The sequence below is a fragment of the Vanellus vanellus genome (assembly GCF_965231255.1).
Source record: "Vanellus vanellus genome assembly, chromosome: 3".
Taxonomy (NCBI): domain Eukaryota; kingdom Metazoa; phylum Chordata; class Aves; order Charadriiformes; family Charadriidae; genus Vanellus; species Vanellus vanellus.
In genome coordinates, this window is record NC_138907.1 from 33,805,827 (window position 1) to 33,818,731 (window position 12,905).

Here is a 12,905-nt window from a genome sequence, read left to right on the forward strand (position 1 = left end):
TAATATGGATTACACCTGGTGAAGAGCTTCAGAATTAATCTCTAGGACAGGTGACTTGGATCTCATTTTAGTGAGGAGAGGATCTCATACCCTTCAGAGGTCTCATCCTCTCCTGGATATTTTTGAGATTCTGCTCAGTTTAATGAGCTAACTACTGTATATATTTATTTTATATATCTATATCGCTTCATCCCTATAAATATAAAGAGTGTGGTGTGGCATGTTCCCCTCATCCATACTACTTGTGGTGGGTATAGATGGGCCATGCTGCTGTCAGAATGAAATCCTGTACATTAGACCAAACACCCTCCAAAATCCACCAGTGTAAATGTCCAGTCTTTCAAGAATGGATGTACTTTGGACACATACCCCAAGCACAAACTGGAGCGGGACAATTAGAGCTAAATATGAAATAACTCTTGACAGAAATATTCGCCTGTGCTTTCTGCACAAAACTTGAACCCCAAATGTGCTCAACAGAGGTGAATCTGCATCCTTCTGGACTTAACCCGCCTCATAAACCCCCGTATAACCTCGCCAGTCTTAAAGACCCCTATAAATTATAGCAGTTCTACAGGTCTAAATTTTTGTCCCCTTTTCTGTCATCCTCAGCACACCCAACAGGATTTGCTTAGTAGCCTTCCCTAAAACAGCTGGGGAACAGGTTTTTCCTGCACTGGTAAGAGTCCCCCTTGGCTGTTCTGTTCCCTGTTATTTTTTACCTGGTACAAAGCCGCTGAGGAGGGAATGAGGCTATCTTTACCATCTGTGTTGGTGAAAACCCAGCCAGACTCAAAATGTGTTCGGTTCCAGTGTGGCTTGTCTATCCCATCTTATCTTCAACTTATAAATATTTATGTATGATGTGAGTTATTTTTCATTCGTATGACTGCATGGGGAATGGTCCTTCTACCACTGCATGTATTAGCATACAGTACTCCCGCCTGAGTACAAGTATTCTCCATTCATTATTTGCTGTTCATCATGTCTTCTTCATTACTTGGCCATAGAAAAAGTTATTCTCATCCAGCAAGGGACTAGAAGTAATAACATTTGATCTACCGCGAATAGCTATATAGGGATTGTAACAGCTGAAATTAACAATATAATCACAAATTCAAGAATAAAATGTCTTTTTCCAGAATTATGTGCAAATGAGACTAAGATTTGCTAACATTAGGGTAGGTCAGAAGCAATTCATGAATGAAAACACAACAAGAACAAAACAAATCAAATTCATTAAATGATTTATTTGGAAAATATAAGTCTAAAGGCTTTAATGGTGAGTTAAAATGGAAATTATGATGTTTCCTGAACTGCACAGCATCTACTGCATATAGTCAGAGCAAGAAAATCAGCTGTGAGGCTAACATAGAGTTATAGCATGCAGTTTGCAACCCAACACTGTATAATTTCTAAAATGGTTGTGAAATTCTTGAAGGAGGAATGCAATTACCGGAACTGGGATTAACGAATAATAATTAATCAAATTTGAATCCTAATTGGAAAGGCATTTCCTTAATGTCCCTTATGGAAGGGAAAAGGAAGGTACTGTGTTTAAATGAGTTGTGAAATAAATAAATAAATAAATAGAAGGCCGAGAGTGGATTTGCAATCCAGGCCTAATGCTCAGTTTGCTCCTAGTCTCTGGATTATAGGAGATTATCGCAGATCAAACCCCTTTAACAGAAAAGAACCTTTTAAATCCACCTCAGCATTGCCCTTATTAGGAGCGAAGGAGAGAGGCTCCTTCCACCGGGAGGAAAGAAGCCCTTAATTCATGGCTTGTCAGAAGAAAGGTGCTTGCTTCAGCACCGAACCAGGTTAGTTATGGCCTTAATTTACACAGCAGCGCATCGTCCTGGTGGAAGGGACGACACCTTTAAGTAATAATGAACGAGCGTGCGTCGACAGAATAATAATCACGGATTGAAAAGGTTACAGCAGAGAAGGTGGTAAAGCTAAGTGCCTGCTTTAACTCCGCTGGGTGCCATAATATCGGGAGTCGGGAGCTGCACTTACAATATAAAATAACATTAGTGTGGCAATTAGGACTTAATGGTTTGTGGAGAGAAGTCTGCAAGACTTTATAAAAACATCCAAATTAGTCTGTGTTCAAGTTTTACTTCACTCTCACTTTTTTTCTGGCTGCATTGTCATCTCCCTCAAAGGCAGAGTTCTCTTAAAACATAGCAAAGAAATGCTAGAGGCATCAGGGCCGCTTCTCAGTTTGTATATACGGGTATAATCTCAAGGGCACTTCTGTCCATTTATCCCAACTGAAGAATCTGGCCTAGGGTGCCTAGGAATAAAATTGCTAATCTAGAAAAAACGCGTTTGCTCCAATGGGCAGACAAAACCTAATCGCTAGATGTATATCGACCTGGTCTCCTGTTCGCAACATTTTGGCCCCTCAAGCTGCGTGAGACGTCTAGTGCCAGTGCTTAAAAATCGCTGCAGACAGCCTACAACACTTAGAAAAAGATGACTCAAATGGGAGCCTTTTGAGTGAATTCAAACCCCACAAATTTTGTTGGGACCTTCCCCCAGCCCCAGAAGGAGGAGATCACCCAGATTTCTGGGAGAGAATCTGCATTTTTTACAGTTTTTCTGGATTCTTGGGGGTCCCTGCCATCATGACAGCAGGGTGCCGATTGCCTGGCAGAAAACCCTGGAGTGAGAGCAGGTGGAAATTGCTCAGTGCGTGGGGGATAGGATGCAGGCTTTTTGCTTGGGTTTTTTGCTTGGTTCCTTTTTATTTTTTTGCAGTCCATTGCATGGCACAAGATTTTTAACTTCTGTGAAAACATGTTTCTTCAATAGTCTTTGTTTCAGTGGTGACTGGGTACCTAAAAAGCTGCAGGGAACAGGATCCTAGTTTTGCTGCCAGACCAGCGTGAGTTGGGCCAGTATGAGACAGGAAACCGAGAACACAGCAAGCTGGGGCAGGAGAAACGAGCTTATCGACTCGTGGGTGCAGCAGTGGCACTCTGCATAGGTCTCCTCACCTTCACACCTCATCATACATCCCTGTTACTACACGTCATCTCTCACCTGCAGTCAGCACTGCTCCTCACTGCAGCTCGCTCCGCTACACATACAACATGCTGAAGGGAGGGAATGGGGAATTCTGCTATGTTCAACTGAAATGGAGTGACTTGGGGATCAGGGGCACCTTTTAGGACAGCTGCTCCCTAGTAGCTCTCCTGCTCTGAAGCCATGAAACGCCTACCCAGGTCACATTTTTTTCAGCTTTAGAGAGTGTTTTACAGAGGTATGAGTAAGAGTCTGCTTGCGTGTCAGGTTTGGTTTACATGATTTTCCCATGACTTCCCTTCCGCACTGTGGGGCAGAAGAGTGAAATTAAACTCAACAGCAATAAATGCATTACATCAGTGTTGCGTCTCTAAGTTCATCCCCACCTGGTGCATTGGATTTTGAATGTTTAATTACTGAGTTTATCCTTTTCTCAGATACACCTTTTAACATGGTATTCTGCTCTTCATTCGTCTGCTGTGTGGGAAATGTAATCTCTTAAATTGATATATACTTATACATTGCTTATACGTAGCAACCAATGATAGGACAAGGGGTAATGGATTCAAGCTGGAACACAAGAGGTTCCACTTAAATTTGAGAAGAAACTTCTTCTCAGTGAGGGTGACAAAGCACTGGAACAGGCTGCCCAGGGAGGTTGTGGAGTCTCCTTCTCTGGAGACATTCAAAACTCGCCTGGACGCCTTCCTGTGCAACCTCATCTAGGTGTTCCTGCTCCGACAGGGGGATTGGACTAGATGATCTTTTGAGGTCCCTTCCAATCCCTAGCATACTGTGATACTGTGTGATACTGTGATACATACATATGGTCAATGTATTCTTTTAAGTGGACGCCTCTGAAGTAGGAGGGATTTATGTATTGAATAGCAAAGAATTGTACTCCCGACTTTGATCTCTGAATCAAGGGAAACAAAGCAGGTTTGTCCAACACAATCACTTGCAAATTACCTCACAGGGGAGCAGTGGGGGGTGACCCCTAGAGTAGAGAAAAGTGGATTTGCTGAGACTCCGGGAATTTGAATGTGTTTTCTTGTTAACCCCTCAGGCACAAACTCCCTTCGCTATTGCTGGGACAGCAGCTGAACAGAGTGCTATCTGGGTAACCCATAGGGAGGGGGACCTGGTAGAGGGGACAAAAGATGCAGTTAGTTTCCCTGCTTCAGTCCATAACATGATGAGAGCGGTTAGCTGAGGAAAGAGAACATGCCCAGCACTGCAGCATGCTAGTGACAGTGGATATAATACATTTACAGCTTGTATTTAATGCAGCAGTAGCCATTCGTGCCGAAATATCAAGATTCCTTTGTCCAGAGTATCACAAAATACCGATTACATGGAGAACTGTCCTCCTTTGGCTTAATGATTGTGTTATCGTGTCATATTTGCGGTCCCATAATACTGAATCCAATATATTTAGACCTATCTGAAAAGCTGGACCTGGTGCATGAATCAAGCAGCCTACTGTCCTAACAGGAGGGACTCTCTAATCAAACCTTATTCATGTTTTTTTTTAACTTTGCATTATGATCACATTCTTATCGGACAGAGAGGGCCTTCACAAAGGTATTTAGGCCACCTAATTGTGAAGAAAAATAAAGAATAAGATTTACATAAGCATCTAGATTATTGAGTCTGATTTGTTTTCAAACCTCGAAATCCAGGAGGTGATCCACGAAGTATTTATTTAACACTTTAGACACCTCATTGTTCATGTGTATCTGTCTCCTGGTCTCATTTTTCATGTCCTCAATGCTGTAGGAATGGGAGACTTAAAAAAACTGTCTTGCCTCCCTAGTCTTTGGATGCTGTTAGCATTCCTGTTCTGTTGGAGCAAGGGATTTTTTTTCCCCTCCAAGACAGAGATCATAAACGCACTTAAATTTTGTAGAATAGCTGACCTTACTCTGAACAGTTAATCACCAAAATCACAAACTAGACTGATTTCAGGTTCAAATCCAATCTCTTTGAACACAATCTTCCCATAATCTTCTAGCATTGACAGACCACATGCAAAACCAAGTGTAGAATCATATGTAAAAAAAAAAAGAGCAATCAGTTCTTCATGGAAAAGAAAGACTACTTTAATTACTGCCAACAGGCAGTGACCTTGAAATCCTTAGTATATTTTAATTTTACAAGCTGTTCAGATACTGGATGGATGGGAACAGAATAAGTACCTGGGCTGAATCCACTAAATTATTCGGGCTGATTTCTAGCTGAAAATGTTTCAGTAAAAGGATTATACATTTCATTTAGGTAAATAATGATAGGATCTGCAGCTACTCAGGCTGGCATAAAAATTCTAAGGGCTGTCACTCTGCACGCTCCCAGGCAAAAAATGGATCCAGTGTCAGTGATTTTTATCATGACTCTGTTATATTTGGTGTCTCTCATAAAGGTCCTATACTTACATTATTCTGACAGATTGTCAGCTTCCATTAAAAAAAAAAAAAGTTTTTACCCCTCCTGACTGAGGCAAAAAATGTCTTGACTAAATTTGAAAATCAGAAGGTAATTCAAATACCGCAGTTATCATTTTAGCACCACAATATCTTGTCATTGGGTTGGAGTGAGTCTTCTCGCAATTTTTGAAAACTTGAGGCCATCCATCCTGTGTACCATACTGGATCAGAAGGAAACCACATCCTTTCTCCCTTCAGAATAAAGTTCAGTTTAGACACAACCTGTTGACTTTGCCTTTTACAGCATCTGGCAGAGCTGACAGCCAACTGTAGGACACTGAACCTAGAGATTTCAAGACACTCACTAGGGCAGGTAGTCCTTCTCAGGGCCTGCTGGGGAAACCCATCACCGGGTGTCTTCCAAGGCCGCATTTAGTGCAATTCTGAAAGAGGAAAACAGCAAGTTAACCCATCACTTCTAACTGCCTATTCGATGTCACCTCTCAGCTGAGCATCACATGTTGCACCTGCAGTTCCTTGCCTTGCTGGGGGCTCCAGCCTCCGCGTACCCTAAGCCACTAACCAGATAGCATCCCTCCTCCACATCCTCCAGGTCACGGGATTTCAAGAGACAGAAGAAGGTTTAAGGTTAACTAACCTCTTCCAGAAGATTACAAATAATAAGATGAGGCAGGCATGTGAAAAGACGTTCTGGACTGCTGCAAGCGGGGGACAGAGCAGGGGAACCTCCTGCCCCTCCGGCTGCATGGGCAACTGAGGACTGCCCTGCTGATGGTGAGCAGGTGTTGGCATGGGGAGGGACAGGCTTGTACTGCAGATACTCCCATGCACAGCTCTCGGAGCCATCTGCTCTGAATTAGACTGGATTAAAGACACAGCACAGGCAAATCCCTTCTTGCTGTTTGTGTGACATAGGTTTATCCAATGTGAAATATGGCTTAGAGGAAAGGGTTGCCTTTCTCACGTGCTAGGGAAAGGCAGTTAACAAGAAGAGCTTCTAAATCTAGGTAAAAGAAATGTGTGTGTCCCCCCCCACCACCACCAAATGAGAGATGACACTTTGGGAGAGAGTCTTTGTTTTGACAGCCCCAGCACAAAGCAAAAAAATCAAGGCAGGTACCAAAAGCCCCACAGAGGTTTCTCTGCAGGCAAGGAAAGACACAGGCAGGTAAAGCAGTCAGTATGAATAGCACTGGATTCACAATCGCTTTACAGAGAGGAAGGGTACATAAGGGGAACAGCCAAATCTGAGGCAATATGTCCTTAAGCATCATTCCCATCACATCTCTAAAGAAGACAAACACCTGCTTCCTTCTTGACTTTCCTAGGCGATTGCCTTGGCGTGGGAGCAATAAAAAAAAAAAAAACCAAAAAAACAACAAACCAGCTGTGGAGCAAGCCTGTTGTTAGGAAGGTTTCAGGAGCCTGTACTTGTTGTCCAGTTCATAGCTATTTTGATTTATTCCTGCATACAAGTCTCTGAGAGGCTGTCCTGAACCCAGTTGTCATTACCCACTACTACGTCTGCCCAACATTCAAGTTTGTGAGGCAGTAGGTGTCCTTTCTTATGCCTTCTACACCTATATAACACCCCTTTGGTGGAGATAATCTTTGCTTGTTCCTCTTCTAAACAGCTGTGGGTTCTGCCTTAAAGGTGCCCACTTCTCCTTGTGCATGAAGCTCACTAAACATAAGGGAACAATCAAGCAATGCATATCTAACAAATGTGTTGGTCCCCAGGTCTAGTTTAGAGAAACTAAAAAAAAACTAGTTCCAAGTGAAGTCGAGGCCTGTACCTGCCTCTTCAAATAACATACAGAGGAGAGCACGCTTTTCCATGTTACTTGCACCCACAGCTCAATTCTTTTAAAATGAGAGCTCTCCTTGCCTTTCTAATGCTTGGGAGCAAAGGAGGGGGAACGGTGAACTAAGTGCCGTGCAAGAAAATGGAGCAAGGTTGGAAGAAACGAAAATAAAAAGGGAGAACAAACACTAGCGACAAAGGCAGAGACTAAAGATTCAGAAAATGTTATAAAAAAAGAAGGAAAAATACCTTTTCTTTCCAGATTCTGGGGAAAAATAGACCTTCATCAAAGAAGCTACATCAGTGTTATATCAGGAAGGCTAAATGATTTACACAATTTCAACGAAATTTTGAGAGACATGATACTGAGTTCTTTTACAATAATGAAAACTACAAGCAATTAAAGGCAATGGAATTATCCCAGACTTATATGCATTATACTGACTAGAACTGAAGTGATTTTTTGACGTTTCCTGTCAGAAGTTACTGAGTAATAAAATAAAAAATAATTAATGTGAGTAGGCCATTCCTTCTGAGTCTTTTTACACATTTTTTCAAGAAAAATATTGCAGAACTGTCAAAACAGAGCATGTCAGCCCCTTTTCAGAAACCAAAGGCACAGTTTTCCATTTAAAAAGTTTTTTTTTTTCTGTTATGAAATGAAACAAAATACAATTCAACAATGAGAAATAAATTACAGATTTTTTTTTATTTATATTTCAGTTGGAAAGGAATGGAGGGTGGGTTCAGTATTAGATTTTCATAGAACAAGAAATCCACTTCCTATGAAGTATTAATAAAGCCATTGATGTGGCTAGTCAATCTTATTTGTTTCAAACACATCATCTTTGACATAAAAAAATGCCATGCTTCCAAAAGCTCTAATTTTATATGTCCCTTAAGACTATATCAGACACATGACAGCTTTTGGCAGACAGTGTGCTGTGCTATGTGGTTTGTTTATGCTGCAAAGCTTAATATAAACTATATATTTAGCATATGTTTTGGCTGGTCCACATATTGTTTGAACAGCTCTGTATATAATATAATTAAACTCGTAAAAAGTTGTGCAGGCAAAGCCTTTAAGTATGATATTCAGATTTTATGACCCTCGTGCCAGGCATTGTCTTCCGTTTTACTTCCGTATGGGCTCTAGTAGTGATACTACACAGGTTTTCCTGCACATTACTGCAATACAATTAAGTTCACTGTATTTACAATTTGGAGAAAATGCTGCTGTCACATTCCAGCCAAATTCTTAGAATAGTTCTGGAAATTAGGATCAAAGTATTCCTGGATTCTGTTCACACTTGCCATCTCTACTTGCAAATCAAACAACAAAGTTTTTGAGGAAATTTCCCATATTTTATGGAAAGAAGTGAACCATTTGCCCATTGCGATATTTTAATTGCCTACATGGCACCAAGATTGTATGTAAGTGGTGCAAGTAAGATCAAATGCAATTGCTTACAGAATATAGCAGCAGCAGACTAGATCACAGCAATGTCAATCTAGCCTTGGTATATCATCTCTGACAATTTTAACAGAAGTCTCATAGTAGCTCTGTCATTGTAAGCTAAATATAGCCCCCTTCTTTTGTTTCACAATAAACTCTATCCAACAGGTCTTACAGGCCTGGCTGAAGTCACCAGTAAACAGCTCACTGAAGTCCATTTGCAGTGGAAAAAAAAAGCCCACATGTGTAAGTCTTTCTGGATGATACATAGGAGGAAAATAAAGGGAAGATGAGTTTGTCTCTTCCACTGAGCTCTGTTTACAGCCAATATTGGAAGTTTCTGTGGTCTGCTGCTAATTCTATTAACTGGCACTTCATAATTATATGCTCAGTCATCTGTTACTTAAGACAGATGATTGTCCTCAACAGCTCTTAATAAAATTAAGACACGCCTTTCTGGAGGTCTTACTTAATTACTAATCTCATGACATCTCTGTAATCTTTTTGATTCACCTCCTCCTGCGTGTTTCTCTGATCTGGCTGTTCCTGCCAATGCTGACTGCTATGTGGCAAAATGATACCATTGTCACTACCAATTACCCTGGCAGGGAGTTCAGCTGAAGGCTGTCGTGGACCTAATGAGGTGTACCCAATCAGGAGAAAAATGCGGCTCCATTTCCATCCCCTGGGTGGTAACTACTTTGTAAGAGGGATCAATTCTCGGTTCAGTTAAGAAGTGGAAATAAACAAACGTGCACAATTACCCTGTGTGATCTCCTGCACAGCTGGGGTGGGGAGGGAATTGGGCAGCCAAGAGAAGCACTGGGAGATCCACGGGCTGAGCCCTTTACCATGCTGTGCAGCTGAGGTAGCAGCATCTATCTTTGCTATTTAATACTTGCATTTGTACCAAACAAGAAGGGGCATTAGACTTGATTCTACCGTTATGAAAAGCAATCAAAAACTCCCATTGACTTCAGGGAGAGCAGAAGCAAGTGCTTTGCCAGGACATAGTGCCACTACACGCTTTTCAGATAAGGCTAGAGCAGGAGCACTGTTAGGAAAAGCAGACAATAAAAATGAGCACAGCACTTAGGTTGGGATTCATCTTACCTACTTTTAGCCATCTAAAACTTAAGTACCTAGTGTATATTAGTCATTTAGGCTCCCTCTGCAGCCTTTATGCAGAGAGAAGGATGCACTTTAAGAGGCTGATCGATCCTTTCCACTCCACCAGCATATAGGGGTGTCTTTCACAGAACTAGGAAGACGAAGACTCCCATAAATAGGCCACATAAATTTTCTAGGTGGCCACTAGCAACAAAGACATGAAATCCTTTCAGGCATGACCCAAAATCTGACTCTAGTCAACAAGTACCATACTCTTTCCGTTGCCTTTGACTGTTTATATATTAGTCCATATTAGCCAAGGAGAGGACCTGAACAGACTACTTTATGCAAAAGATGTTTAAACCTGATGGTACTGTGGAAATGCATGGGGGAAACCAAACAATGATGAGAAGAGAGTAAGAAACAGCTTGCTTTTTTGGCTCTCCGTTTTGGCTTTGATCTTTCCTGGCAGTCTACCTATTGGCACTTGATGCTGTGACAGTGCAGGTTTGCCCAGTCCTCCTCTCAAGCTGAATTTCACTCCTTGTAGGGAGAAAACAACAGGAATGCATGACACAGAATCCACATAAGGACACAGATAAATTCTTGGATGCCTATTATATCCTATGAGAAGAAAACTCTTTGTTTGGTCAAATCAGGAAGAGTTTGAGAGAGATGTGTTTGTCTTACTCAAAGGAAGTGGGTCTTGCAATAAATCACATTTACCAACTGTCAGCCTTTACTGAATAGTACTGATGTTCTAAAAAATGTTGCATGAAGTATACTGAGACATGTTTAATGCACAAAGCTTTATTAGTGGGGTTTAGAGGTGAAGGCATATACAACTCCAAAGTTACCAAAGGTATTAAAAACAGTGGGAAATGAAGAAAAAAAAAAAAAGGAAAGCCTCCCCCCATAACCAGCCAATGCCAGATGAGCATCCCGCTCTGCAGTCTCCCCAGTACAGCAGATTATGATAGTGATGGTAGACAATCACCATCCTTGTCCCCTAGCACTTTGTACCTTCCATCAGGACCTGCTCCATATCCTATTGGGCTGTTCCCATTCATGATGCTCTTCATGCTGACTGCTTAGTTGGGAACAGGCATTGCACATGAGTTGGCACTAAGTTTTTGTGTATGTGCTTCATTGGATTATCCTGTCCAGGTATCTAGATGACCACTGTCTACTTTGCTATGCTCTAAGTTTTGGGTTTCCCTAATATAAACTAAAAGCCATAAGATGAGCTGTATGAAAGGGGCAGGAAGTGTGATTCTCCATGCCGATGGCAACTGCATCCCATAAGAACCATCTATACAATCAGTGTGCGGGCTTGCAGGTACAAGGCCATGAGGGAAACCATGTGAGACTAACAGAATGAAACAACAAGGGAAAAAATACTGCCTTGGCAGCTCAGGAAAGCCCTGTCACAAGGGCCCAAGTGAACAGTTACAGTGAGCTTTGAGCAAAGGCAGGTTGCAGAGCAGCAAATGGAAAGTGCTCAGCTTCACAGTGATTGCAGTACCTAAGGCACCGTGCAAGAACAGAATGTCTTTTGGCTGGAGATTTCTATATTCCAGAATTACTTTTCCTTCAAGTTGGAGCAAAATACTCCACCGTACCAAACACATTGTGTTTTACAATTCCGAAAAATGCTGCAATCTGGCTTCCAAAGTTTCCAAACAGCAAATGTTTATATTTTCAATTAAATTAAATTGACAAAAGTGTCATATTTCCTTTCCCTCAAAATTAAATTTTAAGTGTATTTTTACAACACGTTCTATTTGCTTAAAGTAAAATGAAGAGTGGAAAAAATATTTGTCAGTTTCATTTCTGCACTTAAAAATGAAATCATTGAGTTGAAATCAGCTTTAATGAAACAACATTTTCTGCAGAGAGGGTTGCTATAATGTGAAAATATTGAATCATCTCTTTGAAGCTTATTCTGCACAACCTTTTGCCTCTCCCACTTGCACATTTTTTACTTCATGCTTCCCTTTAACCACTTGTGTTAGGCCTTCAGCTACAAACTTGCACCTTCACATATACACATCCTGATTTTTACTACATTATTCTTTTTTTCTTCTGATAAAGTTCTCTTTCCTTCATTCCCTACCCTCTTGTCAAGTTCCCTTCCCTCTTCTTTGTTGTGCTCTCACCCTCTTCTCTTTTCCAACACGTCCAAGGCAAAACACTTGGAATAAATAATTCAGAAGAGGCTATCTGCATGTGTCATGGAGGTAGGGATCTATCAGAACTTTCTAATTTTCATGAGAAATCTAAGCAGGTTTCCCTGTGAGGAATATGCTGCTCAATGCAATATTTCGGCTCAGAGGAATAAACTTCTTCCTTCTTACAGAGCTAAGGTCACCAGACCTACTGTCTTCTTTCAGAAGCTAGGTGGCAAGTGTGTTATTCTTCCCTTGAACATTTCAAATTTTCTCTCTAGAATATCCCTAGACAGAGGGGAGGTGGACATTGGTTAGTAAGTCTGGAAATCATAACTGAATCAAATTATTCTGACCTTGAATGAATAAATTCTTGGACGACTCACATAATGAGAAGTGCCACTCTGTCCAGTGGAGAAGTCCAAATTCAATGGCACAGGTGAGTCCCCTGATGTTTGAGCAGATTGCACAGCATTTACTCATTGCCAGTTAAAACCTAGTCACAGAGAGTTGAAAACCAACCCATGATGGAGACCCAAGATCGATCACACATTTCCAGAACAGTTTCCCTTGCATGTTACTTCACAAATGTTTTGGCTTTTCAACAATGTTTCCACAAATTCTTTTTCTGGGCTCTGAGTGTGAGGAAAAGACCTTAACTGTGTTTCTACTCCTACAAAAAACAGTCAGTCATTATCAGTCATGACTCAGCTTCACTGGCCGTAATCCATTGTGAAGGCACAATGCAAATAAAATCTGCTTCTCAGTTTACACAAGAAAGAATGCTTGCTTTTTAGTAATACATTAAAAAAAAAAAAGAGAGACCTGGAGATTTCCAATTAACTGGCACTGTATCCCTCTGTGCTCAATGTTTAAAATAAATTTGT